General features: G+C 38.2%; 1 protein-coding gene across 1 annotated transcript in view; it reads left to right on the forward strand.

Moving 5' to 3' along the window:
- Nucleotides 1-27338, forward strand: part of NAV3 (neuron navigator 3) — a 591913-nt gene that overhangs the window by 580 nt on the left and 563995 nt on the right. The window lies entirely within an intron of this gene.

Here is a 27338-nt window from a genome sequence, read left to right on the forward strand (position 1 = left end):
GGCCTGACCTTGTGGAACAGTTTTCTGAGATCCAGGATTAGGTATGAGTCATGGGGCATTGCTAGAGTAATGGAGCAAGTTAGAGCGCTCCTAAAAGAGAACACCTGCCTTGCTGCCAATAGAAGGTGTAGTTGGCATTTGAAATTCTCCGATTTCATGTCCTTGGGGCACATCAACTTAAGCCTTCTCATTTTTACAGCTGGCCTGGAAAGAGAGTCATGAGGAAGCTGTGAGCTTTGGTTTGACTCTTCATGTGTGATATCAAAGGAACTAATGGAAAATATCAAAATAGTGCTGTGCTAATATTTATTTTTAAATGGGGTTAGAGAGGTTCTGAGTGAGAAGCTGGGAATTCAATGCTGAGGTTTGCACGTAAACCTCATTTTTCTACCTTCTTAGAAATTCTTACCTGCTAAACTGCTGTGCTATAGTGAGAATCATCCAGAGAGTACTTACTAGAAGGGTCAAAGATGGTACCAGGAGAGAAATCCCACTCTTAATAAAATATATTATCTTTTGTGGTGCTTTCATTGATTCCATTAGTATAGGAGAGGTGTGTGGGGACCCAGTGGCTAAGTCACAAAATCAAGGAATAATGAGATAATAGAAAGGATATTTTTAGTTACACCTGGATCTAAGGGCATGATTAAAGTTTGTGTTTACATCTGTCTTAGAAATTTGTTGACTAGTCCTTTTGTACTCCCAGGAGACAACTAGCTCTTTTGCAGTTTTGGAGGTAGGAAGTTTCGAAGAGGCCATGTAGACAATAGCTTGTTAATTTGTTCTGACGTTTTGACAAGTGCCACTAGAAGAGGGGCTACAGTGATTGCTGTGCATCAATCCGGGCAGAAATGGATGGATTATTTATACCCAACTGGTTCTTTCATTGGGTTTACCTGCAGTATAAGTAAGTCTTGGAAATACTAAGTAGCATAAAATCCAAGATGCCTAGAGTCAGTTTCGACTTCAATGTGGATATAAATTTCTGCACAAATAAGTGTGTTACCAGGAATGTTGTTGGTGTTTCAAGTGGTCAGCATTTTTTCCTTCCGCTGATACTAAGGGTGTTATTCCAAATAGATGGCAAGATTAGTTTGCATCTAAACTACGCTCTGAAATTTCTTAACTACGGAGGGGCTGTTTTATCATTTTCTCTATCTATAATTTTTATTTATTTAAAAATTTTTTTCAATATTAAAAATTGTTTTCAACGTTTGCAGAGAGTGAAAGCGGGAGAGTGGCAGAGAAAGAGGGAGGCACAGCATATGCAGGCTCCAGGTGCTCTGAGCTGTGGGCACAGATCCCAATGTGGAGCTCGAACTCAGGGACTGTGAGATCATGAGCTGAGCCGAAGTCAGACGCTCAGTTGACTGAGCCACCCAGGCGCCCCTCTATCTACATTTTTTTTAATGTCCTTAACTATGATGGGTAATTTGCTTACTCTATTAGATTGGTTAAGAGGGAAGCAAGTTAATAGGTGAGTGGTTAATAATATAGAAATCTGACTTTTGGAGGAAGTCCTGCTTTTTCTGGCGGGAAAGAAAAGCACCCCTGCAGGTGCTATCATTTTCTTTCCTGAATAAGAGATTCTTTCTGCAAACACAGAAGGGATTGCAAGCTGAAGAATGGAATGAATTCTTCAAGTAATTCTGAAAATTCCTTGTATTAAACTTTAAACAATGGTCTCTAATGAGGCTTAGTTTCCCAGGCCAGTTCACAAAGGACTGTTCAGCTCATAAATAATAGTAATAGAGTTTAGGCAAACTATGGAGAGCCTTGGCTCTGTGGGAAAATTAAAAAGACCAGTGTGGTAGTGTGGGACGAGAGGATCCCCATTCAACTGTAGCCTTCTAGTTGGTAGGGAGATGGGAGGAGGCATGAACATTTTCAGTGAGCATTATCAAGACAGAAAATGGGATACTAATGATTTCCTGGGTGTCCGATTTGTGTGAGCATTCACATTGAGTCAGCTAGAAATTCAGATGTTGATCGATTAATTGATAAGGACTTAAGATTCAGATTGAAGTGTCAGCAGGAACCCCTAGTCTCAATGACAGTTTTTTGAGTTTGCATTGAGGAGAAAAATGAAACATAACATCATAAATCTTCGTAGACTAAACTCTGGGCACAGCCCTGCCACCACACAATTGCCAACAGAGATTATAAAATCATTCATGCAATTACTTCGAGTGTTTGTAGTCCTTTGTGATGAATTAATTTAACAGGCACAGCGTTTCACAACAGTGAAATAAAATACATTTATTCCAACTCGTGACTTAATCCAGAGGTGAAGCATCTTTTTGATACTACTGAAAAAATGTGTTCTTCTCACAGTGTTTGTGGCCTGCGGTAGATATTTAAAGCAAGACGCATGGAACTGACTTCAGTATAGGCTCCTATTTTGAACACTGCCCCGCTGATTTTTTTGTTCAGTCTACAAATAACTCGTTAGATTTTTGTTCTTTTTTTTTCTTTATTTATTTTGGGGGAGGACAGAAAGGGGGAGAGAGAATCCTAAGCAGGCTCCATGCTGTGAGTGCAGAACCCAATGTGGGACTCGATTTCATGAACTGCGAGATCCTGAACTGAGCCGAAATCAAGAGTCAGCCACTTAACCCACTGAGCTACCCAGGCACCCCATTAGCTTTTGTTCTTGATTTAAAATGTATGAATTTGTACTTAGTGTGCTCTACTTCCAAATAGAAACCGTTAGGATACTGGGCACATGAGTTTGTATGTGTGCGACTCTGGTGAGTAGGGAATGTCAGGGAAGAGGTAATTTATGGAGTGCTTACTATACCAGGAACATACTTGGTCCTTTCCAGTTCATGAAGAAAGTGTCTTTCTATAAAGATGAAAGGTGGTTTTACCTTTTCCGTCTCTCCTTAAGAAATTTGGTCCTGTAAAATTAATGACAAGTTCCTCAAAAATATATATACAATATGTATGTAAATACAATATACAAAAATATAAATAAAATAAAATAATATATATATACCATTATTCAAAATTAAAGCTTTCAAAATGTGTGTGACTCCTTAGGCTTTTTTAAAATAATGCCCCATCACCTGACTAAATCTGGAAAACAGATAAAGTTAAAAGGTATCATATCTACAAGTCCTATCTGAAGAACTCTTCATTATGGATAAACCAGAGATGTGGAACTTACAGGAGCTGAGAATACCTCTAAGAGTCTCAACTCAACCTGGATTAGTGTAGGGGTGGGTGGAATTCAATTCTCTTTTTGATTCCTGTGATTTTTATCAGTAGAATGGTCAGTTAGCATTGGCCCATTATCCTGGACTTGGCATTCTCTTTCTGGAATGTCCCAGATGGGAAAATGATCCTGGCATCTCAAAGCTCCTGAATGCCCATAATGAGGTGTTTTATTTTTGAAAACTTGACCTTTTGACCCATGTTTGCTCCTTGTGCCAGTGAGTTCGGGATATTGCTTTCCACTAATTTTATTGCTTTGTGGGATTCTTTCTGCAGAAGCCCCTGGAACAGTGAAAGCCCAATAGGTACAAACGTCACTTCTATTTAATTAATTGTGAACTTGAACTGAAAAGCAGAGCTCAGTAGGTTTTACTGTCACTCAACTGCAGCAGTTTGCAGTTCAGACAGCCCTGGGACACTGCTTTATTGGTCCATGAATATTTTGTGTATTAAAACAAAGCATTTGTCATAGTCAACAGTTTGCTAGGTTGTGCTGAAAAGGGTAACAGGGACACACATTTTGAAATTATGGCAATGAAATGCAATAAATATTTAGTGACCTGTTGGAATAACTTTGTTTTTCTGTTCTCTGAAGCAGAAAGGGATGAAAAGTATTACTGAATATATGCAGAGATATTTACGTTTATGGGAATGTCTAAGATTGATGTCATATGATTTTACTGCCTAAAATTATATCTTTTACATATTAGTCAGCATTATTTTCACACTGCCTTGTAAAAAGCTCGAGATAAATTCTAACACATCATGTCTTAAGAGATGGCAATTATTTCAAAAGTAACACAATCTGAGTGTAGTGAATGGGAGTCTGAGATGTGGAAAGTCATGTAAAATGAGAGAAATGATTGTATTAATTAATAGAAAAGGGGATGCTGATATGGACAAAGCTTGCTATTTTAAGGGCAACTCCAGTGATATTGTGGACTTAAAATCAAGTTTAGATAGGGGTTAGAAAAAGCATCATCTGCAAGTGCCATTGAGGGTTTCATCAGTGTCTCTCCCCATCGACTAGTTTTGTTTGTTTTTCAGTTGACATCAAACAGAAGAGTGTGGTCCAGGTTCATAACTGCAGACAACTATGTTAGGCTACTCCAATAATTTTACTGAAAACCTTGCTCACAATGATTACCAGTGCTTTATAGAGCAAAAATAATTTATCAGTTTAAATCTAGCCTAATTTTTCATTTACTATTTTTCTTTTAGTGTGCTGATTGGGATTATCCTCACAGGTGTTGAGAACTACTTGAAATTGTTGATGTTGGAAGCTGATTAAAAATCTGTGTTCTTAAGAGAAAATATGAAGATAAGTCACTAAAGAAGGCTTAGAATAGATCTAGGCTTTTCATTCATTCTTTGATCTTCTTGAAGGATGGACTCATTACATGGTGCTTTATTTTCATAAATCTGCCTGACTTCTTTTTTGTTAGTATGTCTGAGATATGTTAAAAGGTCCGTAAGGGAGCACGAGGTTTCTGAAACAAAGTCACATCATTTATTAATCATCCAATGTGAAGCATGACTGCTAATATGAATCGATTATCTGTGGGTTTCAACAAAATTGATGAGTCATCTGCTTGATTAGCCAAATTTTTAATTTTTGAAATTCATTGAGCAGGTATTCGGGAATGATATTATATAAATCTGGAATCCATGTGGAGACACAAATATGAAGGCCACGTTCACAAAGAAACTAGTACTGGAATTGTGGCATTCTGTGATACTGACCCTAATTTCTGCCCCTGTTGTGTGTCTTAAAAAAGCTGCTGCAAACAGCTGTCTCCCAGCCACTTTACCTGGAGTTCTCTAAGAACGAATTAGATAAGGTGGGCTCTTTTTCTGCTGAGCAGTGATTCTAGAAACTTCTCTCTCAGATGTGAACTTGGATAAAACTTCTTTTAAAGCTTCTTCTATCATAGCATAGGTGGTCCTCAAATAGACCTCTTCTGAAAGTTTATATGGCCACTTGCCTTTTTGGTCCTGACAACATACGTTTTCAGTGTAAACAGTATTTGTGCTAACAGGAAGAATTGGTAATAGATAAAAGTGAATATTGTATACCATGCTTAATGGTTCTACTCCTTGGTTCTAAACTAGACCATGTTCTGTTTCCTGATTGGTGAATTTTAGATGTCAACAGGTGTAATGACTGCATAATATTCATAAGAATAAACAGATACAACAGGCCCAAGATGGATGGATGATACTTGAGTGATGTGATACACATTTTGAGCATTTTGAAGGCAAAATTACATGTTAGTTGTTGTTTGGTTATTACTTGTCATTAATTATGTTCTCAATGATAATAATGATTACTAAGATATAAAGTTTAGTAAGTTTTAATTCCTGTTTATTCTTAAATACTTTTTTCTGTTTTGGTATTAACATGTGAATTCTGGCTTTTATCATTCCATAAAGGAATGACTGAAACTAATTTTTTCATCTAAAATATATTGGGAAACTGTGACCACATGCAATACAAAAAACTTGGAATACATCAATAGACTGACTTGCTCTTACCTTTCAATACATATATTATTATATTTTTATGTGTTTATATCGTGTGTGTGTATACATACACATACAACTTTTTAAAGCAGATATTATAATATTGTGTGGCCTGTTTTGAATGGCCAATCATATCATTGTCAGTTTCTCTTTAAAATTATGTTCCTAAAAGGATTGAGACTTTCCTCCATTTGACCATATGAATAAATACTTTTGAACATAGCACAGTCATTTTTTTTTTTTTTAATTTTTTTTTCAACGTTTATTTATTTTTGGGACAGAGAGAGACAGAGCATGAACGGGGGAGGGGCAGAGAGAGAGGGAGACACAGAATCGGAAACAGGCTCCAGGCTCTGAGCCATCAGCCCAGAGCCTGACGTGGGGCTCGAACTCACGGACCGCGAGATTGTGACCTGGCTGAAGTCGGACGCTTAACCGACTGCGCCACCCAGGCGCCCCAGTCATTTTATTTTTTAATTTAATTTTATTTTTTTAAAGTTTTTAATGTTTGTTGATTTTTAAATTTTTTTAACATTTATTTATTGATTTAAAAAATTTTTTAATGTTTTTTAATTTATTTTTGAGACAGGGAGAGACAGAGCATGAACAGGGGAGGGTCAGAGAGAGGGAGACACAGAATCTGAAACAGACGTGGGGCTCAAACTCACGGACCGCGAGATCATGACCTGAGCTCAAGTCAGACACTTAACCGACTGAGCCACTCAGGCGCCCCACGTTTGTTCATTTTTGAGAGACAGAGACAGAGCGTGAGTGGGGGAGGGGCAGAGAGGGGGGAGGCACAGAATCTGAAGCAGGCCCCAGGCTCTGAGCTGTCAGCACAGAGCCCGACGCGGGGCTCGAACTCATGAAGTGTGAGATCATGTCCTGAGTTCAAGTCTGACTCTTAACAGACTGAGCCCCCAAACACCTCATAGCACAGTCATTCTAAACCAATAGTTCACCTGTGTCCACTTGCCTCCTTTGAGGTTCCAGGTAATTATAAGAGGACAGACAGAATTCTACAAAGCTTACCCTGAGGTAGCCACATGGACAAAAAAACCTACAAATGCACATAAAAATACCATTAAAAAGTGCTGAACATCAAAATCGGTGGGGGGGGGGGGACTTGCTCATTTCCACGGGTCAAAGATTTGAGATTAATCATGAAATCAGAGTACACGTTGGCACCAGAATGGAGTGGGAAGCAAGAACATGTGTAAGCAGAGAAGAGTCAGAGTGGGATGCCATGAGCTGGGAGTGGGATGATACGGGGAGTGCAATGACTTGTCTGTTTTGTGTCTTGTATAGCAGGCTACTTGCTGGTGAGCAGAGCCATCTGATTTAATAACACGAGGACAGGGTGGCAGCATTTTTTGTTTTTTTCCTACATGGGGACTGACCAGATGTCTCCCAGACATGATATTCAGTGAATACACAAATGCCTGGGACAAGAGTTACATGAAGCAAAGCAGATTTAATGATATGTTCTAAAAGCACCGGACATAAGAAATTCTGTCAGTTTTATATGCAAAGTTGGGCAATTTTTATGAGAAATAAGCAGAAAATCATCAAGTCTTCGAAGCATGTTCTGAAGAACAGTAACAGTATTCTAATCAGAAACGTATAAGAAATGCGGAGTCTCAGGCCCCACACCAGAACTACTGAATCAGAATGTGCATTTGAACAAGATATCCAGGTGGTTCATTAATGCACAGCAGTATTGGAGAAGCACTGCCCTAGAGATCGTGCCTGAGAGCTTCTCAGTGGGACTAAGCTTTTTTTTTTTAATATATTGTATTTATTTATTTTTAATTTGCATCCAAGTTAGTGAGCATATAGTGAAACAACAATTTCAAGAGTAAATTCCTTAGTGCCCCTTACCCATTTAGCCCATCCCCTGTCCCCTCCCGTAACCCTCTGTTTGTTCTCCAGATTTATGAGTCTCTTCTGTTTTGTCCCCCTCCCTGGTTTTATGTTCTTTTTGCTTCCCTTATGTTCATCTGTTTTGTATCTTGAAGTCCTCATATGAGTGAAGTCACATGATATTTGTCTTTCTCTAACTAATTTCACTTAGCATAATACCCTCTAGTTCCATCCACATAGTTGCAAATGGCAAGATTTCTTTTTTCTTTCTTTTTTTTTTATTGGTATCTCATTTTTCTTTCTTTTTTTTTAATATATGAAATTTATTGTCAAATTGGTTTCCATACAACACCCAGTGATCATCCCAAAAGATGCCCTCTTCAATACCCATCACCCACCCTCCTCTCCCTCCCACCCCCATCAACCCTCAGTTTGTTCTCAGTTTTTAAGAGTCTCTTATGCTCTGGCTCTCTCCCACTCTAACCTCTCTCTTTTTTTTTTCCTTCCCCTCCCCCATGGGTTCCTGTTAAGTTTCTCAGGATCCACATAAGGGTGAAAACATGGTATCTGTCTTTCTCTCTATGGCTTACTTCATTTAGCATAACACTCTCCAGTTCCATCCACGTTGCTACAGAGGGCCAGATTTCATTCTTTCTCATTGCCACGTAGTACTCCTTTGTGTATATAAACCACAATTTCTTTATCCATTCATCAGTTGATGGACATTTAGGCTCTTTGCATAATTTGGCTATTGTTGAGAGTGCTGCTATAAACATTGGGGTACAAGTGCCCCTATGCATCAGTACTCCTGTATCCCTTGGGTAAATTCCTAGCAGTTCTACTGCTGGATCATAGGGTAGGTCTATTTTTAATTTTTTGAGGCACCTCCACACTGTTTTCCAGAGCGGCTGCACCAGTTTGCATTCCCACCAACAGTGCAAGAGGGTTCCCGTTTCTCCACATCCTCTCCAGCATCTATAGTCTCCTGATTTGTTCATTTTGGCCCTCTGACTGGCATGAGGTGATATCTGAGTGTGGTTCTGATTTGTATTTCCCTGATGAGGAGCGACATTGAGCATCTTTTCATGTGCCTGTTGGCCATCTGGATGTCTTCTTTAGAGAAGTGTCTATTCATGTTTTCTGCCCATTTCTTCACTGGATTATTTGATTAAGCTTTAGTTACCCACTGTTGGAGTAAGATGCCCTTTATTTTCTGTGTTCTGGTTCCTATCTCCCTTCCCAACTTCTCTCCCAGTATTTCCTGGCATCATCCGCTAAGTTAACTACTTGTACTTGAATCATTCTTTCAGGTTCTACTCTGGCAGAAGCCTAAACTAAGACATTCTGTATCTGGGGTTCTGGAACCAATACGGTGTATTTGTTTCCATCAGCTAGTGTTGGACTCCAAGTTAACACAGTTATTTGGAATTTAAATTTTTCAGGAATTCTTCTATCTCGTTTATTTATTCCTATTTTATTTTTGGATATCCTAAGTGCACACCCAGATAATGGTGGTGTGCTGGCCCTCACTTGTACAATATGGCTGGCCCTGACTTATAAACACTCAATTAACAGATGACCCACTCACAGGACAGCTGCTGCCACCTCCCACTGCCACCCCATTGTCAATGGCCTCTGCAGCACAAATTGTCCTAAGAAGTTGTTGAAGGAGCTGTGAGCTCCTTTCCCCATCTCTTGCCTTCTTCAACCTATTCACTAAAAACCAAAACACAATTATGAGACATTTACTGAATCTATTGTTTGGCGTGGGTTTTTATATGAAATCTTCCTATTCACTCCTCTTTTCCTTTAGGGTTCCTTGCTGGGGAAACTAAATATACACAAAACAATGTCTAAGTGGGAACAAAGAACTAGCTTTATGAAAAGAGCATGCATGTAAATGCTCCCAAACTCTCCTAAAAGTAGATCTTCTCTTAGATGCTATGGTGCTTCAGTTCCTGAAGCCAAATGTGGGTTTCCTACTACCCTCAAAACTTGGATCACTGCTCCAGTGAGCTGACCTGAAAATACTAACTATGGTAGTTGTGTGGATGAAGATGGACAGAGAACCTACCCAAAGAGGAGGACCGTGTAGGGGGAGTTTATCACAGATGAGCAATACAGTGGAAAAAAAGAAGTGATGATGCCCATGATCTTACCTTTAGTAGAAAGAAACACTGCCCAATAATAAAACTTGGCCCAATATTTCACTCATGACCTCACCCATCAGGCTAGCAACGTCTTTGGGAGGATCTAGTAAAAATTAGTGTAGTAAACAGTGAAAAGCAAAGGATCTAGAATAAGATGCCTGAATTTGATTTCTGGCACTTACTGAAATTACTCAACTCTGTCCTCTCCTAGTTTTCTCATTTGTGTTATTTTATAAAATGAGAATATTTAAAACAGTTATATATAAAGCATTTGGAGCAATGCCTTGTACCTACAAAACACTCAATAATTGGTAGCTTTTGGGGTGAACTAAAGAGTTGGGCATGGTTTATTTTCCCGTGTGCATAGGCCAGATTGTGAGTTAATGGGCACAAGTGTTCCTCCCTTCTCATCACTGGACTTCCTATGAGGTCCGGCAATGCTGGTCCTGAATGACTTCCTGGTTAGTTGTAATCACAGTAACTCATTTTAGACTTCTCTCTACCATCTGTGTTTAACAATTTAAGCACTCATAACATTAGGCTTCCCAAAAATGTGAAGGTCTTCTTTATTAGGGAATGGGAACAAACTCTCCCTCCCTGCTCCCAAAAACACCGAAGTGGAACCAACCAATCCTGGATTATGCACTAGAGCTTAAGGTGGGTGGTGGGTCTGAGCATTGTTTCTTGACTTATATTAAACTTGGTGTTAGTAGTTCATGTGAGTCCAAGGCTTAGTTTGCCTGTTTTCTGGAGAGAGTCTGAGGATAGTTGGTACCAAGGGAATTTCATCTGAAAGTATGGATATCAGGTTAACTATGTGTGACTAGAGTTCAACCCTAGAGCCAGTCAGAAAAGATGTCTGTGAGTTCAAAGGCTTTAATTTTCTTAGGATGACAAGTTTGATAAACCAAAATATTTTCTGGCCATGACATATTGATAAATACAGAGTTATCCTCAGCTCATGGTACATTTTAAATAAAAAAGTATTTTCTAAATCCTAAATATTTAGGATGAGTTTTGTTTCTGTTTTCAAGAGGATATAAAGAACATTGAACATGAGGAAAATTCTCAGTTGATGCAGGCTTTATTTCTTTCATTACCAATGTGAGATTGAGAGCGTAAAAAGGTATATAAATTTTTTTTAACGTTTATTTATTTTTGAGACAGAGACAGAGCATGAACGGGGGAGGGTCAGAGAGAGGGAGACACAGAATCTGAAACAGGCTCCAGGCTCTGAGCTGTCAGCACAGAGCCCGACGCGGGGCTTGAACTCACTGACTGCGAGATCATGACCTGAGCCGAAGTCGGCCGCTTAACCGACTGAGCCACCCAGGCGCCCCGTAAAAATGTATATAATGAAGATATGTGATGAAGCAAACATGGTAAAATGTTAACCATACATGAAGCAAACATGGTAAAATGTTAACCATACATACCAACTAGTGGTATGTATAAAGGTGTTTACTGTAAAATTGTTTAAACTTTTCTGTATGTTTGAAGATATATATAAGACAACATGGGCAAATATATTAATAAGTGATGTTTGCCATCAAGGTATTAACATTCTAGTAGCATATGTATAGTTTCTGTGCTTTACTTCCTTGAGCTTGATTATCCTCCTCTGTGTAACTTGGGGATCAAGGGAGCTTAGAGATTTTTAGAGGGAGACTAAGGACTGCTATTTTATTAGTCTTTCAGCTGCACTAGGTAGTTTTTCCAATTGGCCTGGGTCCTAAGCAGTGTTTCTTACATGATATATATAGGAAATGCACTCACAATTTTCAACAACTGACTTAAAACTCATTTAGAGGATCCATCCCCATATGTATTGATTTTCCTTGACTTAAAACTAAGTTCGGTATATTCAATCATTTCTATGTTTCATAGACAGGCACAGTTATTGTGCTTTAATTTGAATCTGGAGATGTCCATTCCAAGCATTAATACAGTAAAAATAAATACCTTTTTCTCATTTTTAGAAGCATTCTTTATGACCAGTTTTTCGTATTTCATGGAATAAATGCTTTTTTTAATTCTTTTTTTTAATGTTTATTTATTTTTGAGAGAGAGCACGAACAGGGGAGGGGCAGAGAGAGAGAGAGAGAGAGAGAGAGAGAGAGGAGACACAGAATCCAAAGCAGGCTCCAGGCTCTGAGCTGTCAGCACAGAGCCTGATGCAGGGCTGGAACCTATGAACTGTGAGATCATGACCTGAGCCGAAGTTGGATCCTTAACTGACTGAGCCACGCAGGAGCCCCTGGAATAAATTATTCTTTATAAATGTTTCTTGACACATATTACAGCAGAGCATGTACTTGTTAAAAATCCATTAAAAATGTTCAATGTTACATTGCTCGTTTAGAAGCAATTTCTTATGAGCATTTTTGCATAATGGTAAAGTGGTTCCTTAGTGCCTAATGGATATACTTCTTTTTTTTTTAATTTTTTTTAACGTTTATTTACTTTTGAGACAGAGAGAGACAGAGCATGAATGGGGGAGGGTCAGAGAGAGAGAGAGGGAGACACAGAATCTGAAACAGGCTCCAGGCTCTGAGCTGTCAGCACAGAGCCCGACGCGGGGTTCGAACTCACGAACCTTGAGATCATGACCTGAGCCAAAGTTGGCCGCTTAACCGACTGAGCCACCCAGGCGCCCCCCAGTGGATATACTTCTACAGAGTACGTAGAAGGTTCTACATATTGCTTGCTATCTTCCAGGTTTTGATAACTCATCAGGTTTTGAGAAGTCATTGTTTCAGAGACAGAGATGGAGGTTAGTGGATTCAGGTTAGTAACGTTGCTCTTTGTTTTACTATATATTGCATTGTAGCATAATATTTTGTTTGATGATGGAAATTATCAAAGAATCAACCACAGATTTAAGAGATGTTTTGCGATCTTCAGTGTGTATTTGTGTATTTATGGAGTGCCTACTAGTTCTCTGTGGTAGGCAACAGTAATACAATTTACTTGGTTAACTGCATTACTAATGGATGTATCCATTTGTATCTATCACCTCCTCTTTGCATAAAAAAGTGGGTTAGGCTCCTAACTAATATCTGAATAGCAAGAAATCTGTAGTTTGCAAAGAACTTTTACTTGTGTTTCTGTCCACCCTCGCAACTCAGTGGAATTGTAGGTCCAGTAATTTTATGTCCATTTTAGCAATGAACTTGTCTCAGATGAGAGAACTCACCGGTTGCATCTTTTTATTTTGCTCAGTGATTTATTATTTTATTTTATTTTTTAAAGATTTTTAAAATGTTTATTTTTGAGAAAGAGAGAGAGAGAGAGCCAGCACAAGCTGGGGAGAGGCGGTGGGGGGGGGGGTGGTGGGCAAAGGATCAGAATCAGGCTCTGTGCTGACAGCAGAGAGCCTAATGTGGGATTTGAACTCATGAACTGTGAGATCATGCCCTGAGCTGAAGTCGGATGCTTAACTGACTGAGCCACCCAGGTGCCTCAAAAACATGTAACTTATTAATAGGTTGTTAAAAATCTGTTTGAAAAACATAAATCTATGAAGACTTTTTGTTTTCATGTTAAATTTTATTCTAGGTGGGTGTGAGTATGATACACTTTCTTTAAGCAGATGTTTTTCGAGAGCTACTCCCAAATGACTTTGAAAAGATGTGAAAAATGAGGGTCCAGATTTGGGAACTGCAGTTAACCTGGTTTAGTCACGTTAGACTTGTCACGTTTGGGAAGTTGCACTCGAGGTTCTCCATCTATCTTATTAAAGGTGACTGATTTCATTAAGTCACATTAGGAAGCTTCATTTAATTGTTAGGAAAATATGTTGTAAGGGACACAGGTCATATTTAAATTTGATAGGCTACATGGAGAAAAATTATTGCCAGTCTACACAGGTGGGGCCACACTCCCTCTCAGCTTCTCAGTTTTGCCAGCCCATCAGCCACCAGCTAACCCACAAAGCTTGGCTACCTGGTCCCCTGGCTGTGCCAATGACACATGTGAGTACACGCAGGTATGTAAGCCACCGAGCTCTCCTGTAGTGAGGCAGGATGTTCTGTTGGACCACATTCACATTCAGAATCTGCTTACCAGGGTGGAAATGAATGGGAAGTGGGGTCTGTCCCAGACATACGCCTGCTAGCCATTGTAAGCCATATCTACATCATTTTTGAGAGAATATTAAAAAAAATGGTTATCTGCCCATCTTTGGATCTAATTTATAGTGTGTTTATCTGATGCAAAATGAAGATGAGAATAGTGTTTTATACAAACGGCCCTTCTGACTTTCTACTTTGATAAATATCTTTCAACAATGCTACAGTTATGACATTTTCCTAATGTTGTTGTTTTCACACATGCTAATGGCTCTAAGGTATTAATCCAAATGGGCACGTTTAGTTCTGAGGCAAGAATGTGACTGAAACTACATGAATTCACCTGAATACTTTCCACTTTTTGCTGCTGATAGTTAACTTTATACTTTATAGTTTTTATTAAAATTAGGTGTTTCCTCTGAAACTCTTACTGGCTGCTTGATTAAACAATATTGTTAGGTGCAATGTAATAGTTTTACTTCATGCTGTCTCGGTAAGAAGGGCTTGTATCTTTTAACAGTTGCTGGTCTTGGCAAATTGTAATGCTTGCAAATAACAGATAAACAACACCTTGTATGTGCTTGTTATTCTCTAATTAACACTGGGAAAGGATTTAGGGTTAAACTTGAAAAACAACATAATGTCTTAATCTGCCTTGCTTTGTAAAATATTTTCATAGAATCATGAACCGATGCAGTGATTTCCACATTGCTTTGGGGGAAGAGTACAAAATAACGTTAAATAAAAATGTGCCTTTACATTTCTGTAATACTTACCATTTTAGAAATGTCTTTCATATCCTTATCAGGTGCTAAATTCGTGTTCCAGCTAAATATACGATACTAAGAATATCCATGGGTATAGCCATGATTTTCTTTTTAACACATCTAGATTAATCACTTACTTCCTAATACCGTCCAGTGACCTTCTGGTGCATTTTGAGTACAGTCTGAACTCCTTAACATGGCCCATAGGGCGCTGCATAATATTTCCATTTTTCCCCCAAAGTCATCCTCTGCCACCTTTTCTCTCCCTCATTCTGTCCAAGGTGTGTTGGTGATCTGTGAGTAAATTCTTTGAACAATCAAGGGTTTTCTCACTCTCAGGCCTTGGCATTAACAGCTCTTTCTGCCTAAAGTACTCATTGCTCTATTTTTTGCGTGAATGACTTCTCATCATTCAGGCATAGGGTATTAATGTAATTTCCTCCAGAAAGTGTTTTCCCATCCACTCCATCACTGTGTTCTGTTGATTTTCTTTCTAGTAATCCTTTCAATATTTCCTTCTTACCCACTTAATGGCTTGCTTGTTTATAATCTGCCTCTATTAGGTTAGGGACACTGTCTGTCTTGGTCAACATTGTGTGGGAAACCTTGCATGTGATACAAACTCAAGAACTGTTGCTGTGGAACAAAGAAGAAAAATCTATATGAGTACTTATCAAATTGGGGTGCAATTTTTGATAAAAAGCTAAAGAAGAAAGCTATAAATCCCTGTATTGCTCTCAGGCTAGTATATTGTTAAATAAGAAAATAGGAAAACTTTAACTCACGACAAGGGCTTTTGGGTTAGAGTAAATGCTTCTGAGTATTATCTGCCTAAACACCCTTGTATCTTTATTTCTATGAAGGAAGAGTGGAATTTTCAAAGCATGACTCTCTGTGCAGTTCCTTTATTTTCTACTAACTCTCTGAAGCCTTCCAGCTCTTGAAGATGAAAGGAATGATAGGTTTAAAAGTTGAACAACTTTCATTCCAAATCATCTAGCTATTTGTTTATGAGTTAATCCACGATATTTTGTAAGCAAAAGAGATGACATCTTTAGGATTTAAAATTGCTGAAAAGTGGTAATACAGGTACTTATGTGATATTTGGACAATCTCCAAGCAGTATCAAAAATTAAGGCTAACATTAGTTAATATTTAAGGTTTGATTGTTTTTACTCACCAACATAGGGTAAAAGGATAGTCAAATTTTATTTAAGTTTTGAAATGATTATAAATGCCCTTATCTGTCACATTATCACAGACACTAGTTATCAACTTCTGAGTAGTATTCGAGAATTCTGATGGCACAGTTGAAAGTGGAGGAGGGTAGGGGCACTCCTCCCTACCCACCCAAGTAGAGATAAACCCCAGTCTCATCAGTCTATGGCTTTGTGTTTTACTGCCAGATGGTGCTGACAGGTGTTTCTTCATTGCCTAACTGGTAATGCCTGCCTATTGGTGGTTCAGGATGTTTTTTTGACAGAATATGATCCTGCTTCCTAGGGCCAAGCTGGACTGTGCTTTTGCTACTGTAGCTGTAGTATTCGACGGTCCTCCTTTTCAGGTCACATTCAAACTCACCTCCCGGGTGTCAGCCAGCACCGGGACCCTGCATCAGATCTGTTTCCAGGGTCTTTCCTCTCTAGGCAGTTACCCGTAGACATCAGCTACCATTTTCCTTTCCTACCAACAAACACAATTTGCTTGATTATGCACTCTTTAGCTGGGTAGTTGGGTTCTGGTAGAACTTCCTTGGACCCTAGATGGAGTTGGTTTCAATGACTCCTAGGTAATTTCCAGCAGTTCACTTGCTAAGGAAGAGAAAACACAAATATGAAAAACTAAATTAAAATACTCTTTAATTAGCCATGCTACTATATAAAGTACACAAGTTAATAGGTTTGTTGATTGACTTACCTCTGTAGTATTAAGCATGTCCATTCTCAAAACTTCCTGTAATATTATAATTTATATTGGCCACCAGCTCCTTGTACATGAAGTCTATTCTGTAAATTCTTATACTATCATTTGGCCAAAAGTATTAATATCTTTCCTTGAAGAAGGATTTTATTTTTGGCAGTTAGGAGAGCACTTTCCTGGATAAGAAAATATAATTATCCCTTTTTATGCTTATTTTATATGGTTAGTTTCTTTCCAGTATTCAAAAAGACTGGGAGTCCATTAGTGCACAGTTTTGTTTTATTTTGTTTTGTTTTGTTTTTTTTCAGAGATAATGGGCTTTTCATACTCTTGTTTACAAACATAATTAAAAATAGGCTTTTGTGGAGAGGAACTTAATTCTAATAGAATGTTGATTAACTGAAGTGTTTAGTTTTTTCTAAAAGTCTTAGCACCTGATATAAATTTAGGATTATTCTAAGAGAAAGTAAAGTTAGAGCAGCTACTACAAAATAGAAACTAGAGCTTAAAAATTATTTGAATGCTCTGTGCTTGCTGGTGCAGTATCCACTAACCATTGTAACTATTACAATTTAAATGAATAAAAATTAAATAAAGAATTCAGTTCTTCAGTGGCGCTAGCCATATTTCAAGTGCTCAGTCATTGCTTGTGACTAGTGGCTACCCTACTACAAAGTATATTTACATAATTACAGAAAATTCTGTTGAATATTTCTACTGAAATACTGTCCTGGTTAGAATGTAACATAGAATAAGAAGTTAGGGGAATCCAAGAGTTAGACTTCTTGTCAGAGGAACAAGAGCAGTAATGGAGGCATTTTTTCTTTTTTTTAGTGCATAAAATTGGAATGGGAAGCCACTATTGTTCCATGATAAAGGAACAATGATAAAGGGGTCAATAACCTTTTTGCTTGCCATAAATTTAGTAGAATAAAGTGTTTGCAAAGATCTTAAAACTCAGACCAATTACCAAGTTTATCTTTGAACTGTTTATCTTGTTTATTTTTGCTTAGATGGATTGCTTCAAAGCACTTACCTTAAGAAGCAATATACATTGAGCAATGAGTGGGATAACCAGTTTTGTATTCTATATAAAGAAAAAATGTGAATTATCACAAGTTAGTATCCATAATAAATTATTTGACAGCAAACTTTCACTACTGAACCAACATGAAGACTTTCCAAAAATGCTTTTCATGACCCCGGGGGGGAATTGAATATGGTTTCAAATCTTAGGACATGATAAGGTTGTCAGGCAACAAATTAGCATCCAGGCAAAAGTACTGAGGTCAAAAAGAATCTTAAAGTACTTGCAAAAATACATGCATAGTAGTCTTTATCATTTTAGCAAATGATTTAACATCACAATTGTGTCCACTTATATTGTAGTTCAATGGGCCATATATATTTTATTGTGTTCTTGCCAAAAGATAAGATCAACAGAGCCATATGTTTCCTAAGCTCCTCTTGGACAGAAATTTTACTAAAACCGGACCAAGTAAAATATTACCTAGTCAGCAAAGGGCATCATTAGTTAAATTTGTGTTTCAGGCAGTGCTGTTCCAAAATAGGTATTATCAATAAAAGAAAAATTATGATTTAACACAGCATTGTTTTCTGTTTGATGAGAAAAACAAAATTAAGTAACTTTGATACTTAAAAATTTTTTTCCAAATTTTATAAATTAAAAAAAAATTAATGTTTATTTATTTATTTTTTAATTTTTTTTTTTAACGTTTATTTACTTTTGAGACAGAGAGAGACAGAGCATTAATGGGGGGAGGGTCAGAGAGAGAGGGAGACACAGAATCAGAAGCAGGCTCCAGGTTCTGAGCTGTCAGCACAGAGCCCGATGCGGGGCTCGAACTCACAGACCGCGAGATCACGACCTGAGCCGAAGTTGGACGCTTAACCGACTGAGCCACCCAGGTGCCCCTAATGTTTATTTATTTTTGAGAGAGAGAGAGAGAGAGCAAGCTCGAGCAAGCAGGGGAGGGGCAGAGAGAGAGAGAGAGAGAGAGAGGGAGGGGTAGAATCCAAAGTTGGCTCTGAGCTGTCAGCACAGAGCCCGATGCTGGACTGGAAGTGATAAATCGTGAGATCATGAGTGAGCCGAAGTCGGACGCTTAACCAACTGAGCCACCCAGGCGTGCCTCTCCAAATTTTAATTACCTCCTCATCTGCTCAATGTCCGGAGAGCCAACTATAACAAATTCCAAATTTTAAATCCCTTTTGGAATGGAGTTGTAGTTGGCTCTCTGGACACTAAGCAGAAGAGGTGGGAATTGGGCTACAAGTTAGAATTGCGTACGACAAAGTAAAGCTTCGAGGTGATTGGTAGGAGCAAGCGAAAGACACTGTCCATGTGGGGGATACTCCAGCGCTTTAAGGTAAACAGCCCAACATCCAGGAATCTGAGTGTCTCAAGGTGGTGTAGGAGCATCAAGCCCCATCAAAATCAAGTAGCCCAGGTTACCAGGAGGCTGGAGATAAAATATCTAAAAACTGAAAGAAAGATTGCTTTAGGAAGAAACTTTCTATAATTTTTCCCCTGTAGAAAGGTCTTAGTGGCATGAAATAGTAGGAAAAACATCAGCCTTGACAAGAGGCAGATAATAGTTCAAATCCTGGCTCTCTCACTTAGCAGATCTGTGAATTTAGTTCAGTGACTTAACCGTAGTGAGATTCAACTTTCTTCATCTGTAAAAATGGGTTGTAATGTTAGTTCCCCTTTCCAGAACATAGCCTGCTTAGAGACTACTAGTCAGCAAGCATCATCTTCAATAAGGAAAATGTGGATGCTCTTTTTAAATCACTTTTATTATCTTTATTGTATAGATGACAAAAGTGACATTAGGAGTTCCAACAAATACATTGAATATCCTCATAGAAAAAAGAAATCTGCAAAAGTATACTTTTAAAATTTGCAAATAATATTTCTCCATGCTTGGATCAACAGAGTATTTGAGTGCGTGTGGTATGGGGGTGTTTACTGTATTGTCCAGAAAGTACATTTTATAGATATCATACATACTGCACAGACACACATACATACACTCTATAGTTGTCCAGTTGGGAATATCCGAAAATGACAGGTAAATTCATAATCAGAGAAATATCATATGTTACAAAACTCTGCTCCCTTAAGATATAAAAGTATTAACTTATATGGGGGTCATAGTTCAAACGAAAATGAAAATTATCCTCTTCTTGAAGTCACGTGCCGGTGTTCTCATGGTGAGAACTTAATTTTGTTCCTATTTTTTGGACTCTTGTGACTCTTAGTTGAGTAGGGTGTTGAGGGATTGCTGCTGCTGAAGTCCCATAATTATGGAAGAGGATAATTGTCCACAGGTCACTGAGAAGAGCCACAAAACCCTGTCCCTGACAAAGAGGTCAGTGGACTTTGGAAAATAGAGTTTTGACATAGTTGATGAGTTTGAAGTTTACCATCAACACATATAAAGTCCTTCGCTGAAGCCTTACCCAGTTTATTTTTTTTACACAGAACCACAATAGAGGACATCTTAAACTGACCCTGAATTTAGTCATCTGCTACGTATGTTTTACAAAGAATAGAGGTTAAGGCACAGGCTTTGGAGTCCTACAGGCCGAGCGTGAATGCCGGTTATGCTCTTTCCTAGCTGCATCAACCTGATCAGGTGGCTTAATCTCTTCGTGCTTCCGAGTCCTCATCTACAAAATAGGGACAGTCATAGCCTTTCCTCAAATGGTTGTTGAGGACATTCAGAGAGATAATTCACATAAACTTGGAAAAAGACTAAGCATTTAGTAAAGATTAGATTTATTGGCTACTATAATTCCTGAGTGATACAAGATTAAAACAATCTTAAAGCTCTATGGAGAAGAAAACATTAACTATAGGGCAGTTATTGGAATTAACAGAAGAGGTTGTGTACCCAAATCTGCATCTGGCATTTTAGGTCAACTGATGGCAGGACCTGCAAAACTGGAGGACAGGACCGTGGATGGTTTGACAGTGATAGGGTAAGCTCCTGGCCTTTTGCTTGGGACCTCCATGATTAAGATGAGAAGACCCAACAATAGATTCCTCAGCAGGAGGAATGAAGTTAAGACCTCACACTTGTGGTTTTAATTATTCACATCAGTGTGCTCATTTATGGAGATTGATCATCAAGGTTTTATATATAGAAGCTTAGATGGAATTTGTGAATAGACAGATTTTGCAGTGATTAACAACCTGTTGTAGAGTCCTACAGATCTGGATGTGAGTGTCAAGATTACTGCATCTTTTCCATGTGGTCGCAGCTCCTTTAGCCTCAGTTTATTCATCTGGAAGAGGGGGGCTTAGTAATATCCACCTCGTTAGGTGGTTGTGATAATAAGGGTGACAGGCCATGTAAGTCCCGTTGTATGATGCTCGCTGCTCATTTAAATCACTGTCTTCTTAACAAAGTCCCTCAGTGAATTATTTTCTATTTGAAACCTTATTTCTTAAAAGGAAAGTGGTTATTAATTTAGAAATCTGTTACTTTCATCCATCTCAAGCACTTTGGAAGATATTTGTCTATTTTATTAACTCTTGTGGACAATGGGATAAGTGTTATCCACCAGATTTCCTCTGTAGGTTTTTAGGATTATTTCCTGTGGGAAACTTTACAGCATGGGAAATACTCGTGATGTTCCTTCTTTAATTATTTTGTGCCAACTCCGAAGTTGAAGATATTCCAGGAAGATGTATAAAATATATAGTCAATAGTACTAAACTCTACACAGATGGAAGAAGCTGATGCTTAGAGAATTACTAGCTTTTCGAAGCAGCCAGTGTAGATAAATTGAGTGATCAGGAAGCCTTATACATAACAATTTGATTAGTCATATTCAAATGTGTCAGTTCATTTCAAAACCATTTAAACATATAGCAAATTATTCTAGGTTTGCCTATCTAAAACTGAGTGCACCAGGAGGAAATCCTATATAAAAATATATTATTTAAATATAAAATAAAAAATATATTTAAAAATATATATATGAGCTTGGATTTATGTGTGTGTGTTATATGTCTATTTCTATATGTATGTGTGTATTTGTATGTATTGAAATGTATTCATATGCATATAAATACACCATCATACTTGATATTAATACTAATAAGAAAGTCTCCCCAATTTTTAGTAACATAAAAGGAATGTTACACATTTCTGAGATGTTTTGTGAATTATGATATACATTTTTCATTCTGTGGGAGCATGTCTTCTGAAATAAGATTCAGTGGTAGATTGCTGTGTTGTTGTTAGAAACTAGACATTCTGGGCCTCTTGTTGGGCAGGCTCTGCAGGTGCTTTGCATGGTGTCTGGCTCTAAAACCAGCTTTGGATCCTGCCTAGCTCATTGGGCTTTCCTCCCAGGTTTTCTGATCAGAAAACTGAAGGCCAGCTGCTGCCTGTCATTAGGAAGCTTAGTGAAAGTCAACATGGGACTGGAGGCTGGCTGGGGGCAGATGGGGCACTGTCCACACTCTGACTGAAGGTCACCCAGAGAAAGACTTTCTAATGCTGCCTAGGACTTGCTGCATAATGTGTCTGCTCTAAAGCAGCCCCAGAGAGGTAATAGATCATTTTCAGAACGTTCTGTTGTTGTAGATAGATGTTATATCTGGAGAATTTTGAACAAGGTTTGGAGTGAGAGAGTGGTCACTCTTTGATCTCATGTAAATATTATTATAGCTGAATCAACAGATTCCTTTTGTGTTACTCTAAAATTTTAATTGAAGTATCTCCCTATCCTTCCCCTTTCTCACCATGCCCACCCAATGTCTTTTGTAATATAGCCTTAAGGGCTGATTTATTTTCTGACCTTCCTTAATGAAGATAATCAGATTTTGCCCTGGAGCCTAACAGTTGTTCTAGTCTTTGGTCTGGTATCTTGATTGGTGCTAGGACATATGTTGTGCTTATTTACAAATGCTAAATTGCTACACTTTTCTAAATTCCTCTAAATATTTTGGCTGAGTGATTTCCTCTGGCAGTTGATTAGCCAGGTTGCCCATATACTGGGTATTGTGAATTTGTTCTCCTTTTATCAGACTGTTTTATACAGTGTTATGTGTTGTGTAGCAAAGCCTATTGAATGAAAAGAAAATGCTGACATTTGAATGGAAAGCCCAGAGGGCTCGGGAAATGCCAGAGGAATTCTACAAATACCCTTTCTCAGTGGCCTACACAATTGGGATCTAATTCTTCCTGGGTAGCAGATGGAGGTGGTAAAAACTGAGCTTCTAAATGGCCTGAGTCTCTGAGTTAAAGGGCTTGGTGCGGTGCCATGCAAACAGCCCTGCTTTTTTCCAGCCTGCAAAGAGGATGGAAGCCAGCTTTCAGACAAGACTGGGCCTCTGAGAGAAAAGAGAAACCCAAATCGCCCTTGGGTGTCTAGAAATGATTACAGTTTTAAAAGTAATGGATCTGTTGAAAAGGAATGCCAGTGTTACACCAATGCTATTAACACTCATTACTCTGTGGAGTATGCATGTGTGTATATTTTTATCCCTTAGGTTTTAAACAGTAGAAAGCTGATTATATTTTATTCTAACACATTAACTTCTCTCTCTCAATCTGTCTCTCTCCCCCTTTCCCTTGCCTTCCCTTCCCTCTTTCCTAATCTCTTCCCCATCTCTCTTTTCCCCTCTCTTATTCTCTCCCCAAAAGCCAAAAGGTATTTTTGTATGTGTGATTTTTTTTTTTTTTTTTTTTTTTGGCGGGGAGGGAGTATTTGGGGCAGGAGGAATAGAAATTAGGCATTTATAGCTTGTTTAAATTGTCTAATGTCTTAATGCTCTTTTCTCAATATTTTACCTTCTCTGTAACGTCACATGATTCTTCTACCTTTGTAAGCTTGAGCACACAAAACTTACATATATACTGGCACAGTGTCTGTTGCATATTTAGTTACTATTTTTTTTAACAAATTTTACATAATTTTTATCTCTTCCATTTTCAGCAGATCTACTTAATGCCAATGACTAACAAATTCATAAAAGGAAAATCTTAGTAAGTCCCCTTGCTGTTGGAACAACAATAAAAAGATGCTAGTAAATTTTGTCTTTGAGAAGACGAACTATGGGTATTGTCTCACACATTTACAATTGCAGACATTTTATTTAATCATTTCTATTGCTCACAGGGGAAGAGGGGGTGGGAGGGAGTAGCTGGTATACACTATTGAAAATATTGTCATGGAAAAGAGAACAGCCACACAGAATTTTATAATCATCTTCTCTAATCATCTATCTGTGCTAAGAAGAAAGAAAAAAAAATAGCTTAGCCTTTCTTCCAGTGCTTAAATAAACGTGCCCAATTATTTTAACCAGTTTCCACTGACTTGTCAAAAATCCTTGTGTACAATAATGGTCTGCCGGCGGCAAGACTGGACAGAAATACTGTAGAGTAATCGATTTTGTTAGTTGAACATCTGGCAGAACAGCCTGGATATTTACTTGGAAGGAATGTTCCCCAACCGGAGTAAGTTCACTATTGGGTTTTAGGGCACTAAAGTGCCAGATCAGGCTGCACCAGGCATAAAACACATAGACGACAACAGGCAAGTAAAGCAGTAAAGAAATGAGGAGAAGAGAAATGAGGAGAAGAAAATGAGGAGGAGAAGGAACACTTTGCACACATGGACTAAAGGTTAGAGGACATGTTTTCCAGGACTTCCTGACTAGAGTTCAAAATGGAAACCAGGCAGTATATAGTAGGATAATTGTTTTACTTCATCTGATTTGTAATTAGCTATTCATTTTCTTAAATGGGAGTGTTTCTTTAATAAATGCCAGTAAGGAAAACCCAATTGTGGGGGAAAGAATAATTTATCATTAAAATATAATCTTTGTGGGGCAACTGGGTGGCTCAGTGGGTTAAGCATCTGACTCTTGATTTTGGTTCAGTCATGATCTCATGGTTCTGTGGGATCAAGCCCTGCATTGGGCTCTGCGCTGATAGCACGGATAAAATAAATATACTTAAAATATAATACTTACAAAATATAATACATCTGTGATGTTAGATACTGTTGAATGCAGTGTGGTACTGATTATGATAAACACCATCATTTGGTTTGTTTCCTGGCTAACACGCCTGGCGTGTGTATCTGTCCTTTTTGTGGTTTAGTTGTTATTCTCGTAAGTGTATGATTTTGACAACCATAAGAAGTTCACAGTATGTTCTCTCTCACCCTATCTGATTTCTTTAAGCGGACTATAAGTTACAGATTGTGCTTCAGACCATAAAATATTGCTAGGGATATTTTTGTTGTCTATTTAATTCTAAGGATCATGTGGTAGCATATATATTCTTCTAGGACATTAAGAAAAAATGTTTTCCAAGGAAATGGTCCCTTGTGCTTTGCACAAACGTAGGATATGTTGGCATGACCTCCTTATTTGTATTCCTCTAAATTGCAGTCGTTAATTCATTGTACCTACTGAGATGGACTCCCCAGTAGATTGAGATTGCCTTGTGGGTAAGAATGTATCTTGGGGCGCCTGGGTGGCGCAGTCGGTTAAGCGTCCGACTTCAGCCAGGTCACGATCTCGCGGTCCGGGAGTTCGAGCCCCGCGTCAGGCTCTGGGCTGATGGCTCAGAGCCTGGAGCCAGTTTCCAATTCTGTGTCTCCCTCTCTCTCTGCCCCTCCCCCGTTCATGCTCTGTCTCTCTCTGTCCCAAAAATAAATAAACGTTGAAAAAAAAAATTAAAAAAAAAAAAAAAAGAATGTATCTTACCAATTTTTATACTCTCGCCCAGTTGCTGACATATGGTAGTTATTAAGTGAATACTTATTGAACAAATTCCTCCATGATTTATATTTATTTTCAGCACATCTTTTATCATGCCGAACAAAAGTTTGTGAAAGAAATAAGCCGTCATATTACAAATGTGAAGTGTATTTGCTTTGCTAGGTATATGTATAATTTGAACATTTGTCATATTCCCATAACTCTAATTGGCTCTGTGACAGCTACATTTGTTTGGCAGATAAATAATAAGGAACATGAAGGTAATGCACTGAGTTTTAAAAGGATTTGTTTCACGGAGGGGGAAATTTACTTTAACGACACTGGATATTCACTGAATGTATAGTTTTACTCACTTGGTGCATTCTGGGAATCTCTGAGCAATGTGTTATTTCAGTCCTATAACTAGTGACTAAAAGGTTGGACTCTGGGGCCAGACAAGTCTGAGTTCAAATCCCAGCTCTACCACTCTCCTGGTTATTTGGCATCAGACTGGAGGCTTAATCTCTCTGAATCTCTTGCAGTCAATGGGCATAATAACAGAATCCATGGATGGTTACTAGTTAGATAAATGAGGCAATGCATTTAAGCCTTTAGAAGTGCACGATGTATGGCAACATCTTGAAAAATCATATTTTTGATCACTTGAGCAGATTAAAAAACTGGTTTTATTTTGTAAAGACTCCTCATTTGATCAAAATGTAGCCTTTTATCAAATAATTCTTAATATTTATTGATTGGTATATCATAAATATTTTATGCTATAAATAATAGTAAAATAAAAATTTAAATGTAATGCTACCAAGATATGTAATTCACAGCTTAGATCCCAAGTAAAATTGCATAAAATCTTATTCTCAGATTTATTTCTGAGCATTACATGTTACTCAAGTTTCATAGGCTATAGAGCAAGTCAGAGTATTTTAGCATGTCTTTGTATTTTCAAATTAAAGATTAAACAGTCTACTCATGAAGCAGTCATTTTAGATACAGCACTAGACGTTGAGAGCAGAGGATGCAATTGATACTTTCTCAGCTTTCAACGCACATGGAGAGGAGGAGAGAAAACCTGATTTAATAGAGTAATCAATGAAACTAGACAAGCTTATATAATACACGGAGGTAACAAAGAGAAAATAGTGATTAACTACTGAAGGGGTGGACATAGGTGGCTATTTTGTTGGGATACAAGTCAGAGGTTTTTTTTTTTTTAATTTTTTTTAATGTTTATTACTGAGGGGGGGGAGGGAGGGAGAGAGGGAGAGGGAGAGGGAGAGGGAGAGAGAAAGAAAGAAAGAAAGAAAGAAAGAAAGAAAGAAAGAAAGAAAGAAAAAGAAAGAGAGAGGGGAGGGACAGAGAGAGAGGGAGACTCAGAATCCAAAGCAGGTTCCAGGCTCTGAGCTGTCAGCATAGAGCCCAACACAGGGCTCGAACTCACAAACTGTGAGATCATGACCGGAGCCAAAGTCAGACGCCAACTGACTGAGCCACCCTGGTGCCCCAGTCATGTTTGTTTTTGAAGATGCAGAGACATGAACCAGGTTGGTGTGTTTGTGCCTCTATGTGCAGTATTACTTTGCCAGAAAGTAAAGATGATAGGTGGGGTGGATAGAGAGAAAATACAGTTGTTGGTAAAAATGAAATCGTGAAGGGTCTCTCAGACAAGGTGGGCGTGGCTACTTCCCCGTGCAACCACCGATTCTGTTCTGTAATTCAACAACATGGAAGGATGAACAGTTTTTCAACTCAAAGAGCAATATGCTGGTAGAGATCTGTGTCCATCATTAGTCTAAAATTGGTGAGCATTTGCTGGGCTCACGATAAATGGTGATATGTAACATGAAATACAAAAACCCCAAAATGACAATTAGTCCGTGTTAATGTTATTTAAGATCTAAAGTGACAACTTTCTTCAACCTGTTCTCTATGGGGTAAGTTTGACATTTCTGAGGTATGTTATTGTTGACTTCTCTGTTTTCCCATATCAAATTGCAGTGGCTCCTGTTCAGTCCTAGCCATATGATATGAAATGATTTGTTTCTATTCCTGTCTCTTCCAC

The sequence above is a fragment of the Prionailurus viverrinus genome, chromosome B4, assembly GCF_022837055.1.
Source record: "Prionailurus viverrinus isolate Anna chromosome B4, UM_Priviv_1.0, whole genome shotgun sequence".
Classification (NCBI taxonomy): Eukaryota; Metazoa; Chordata; class Mammalia; order Carnivora; family Felidae; genus Prionailurus; species Prionailurus viverrinus.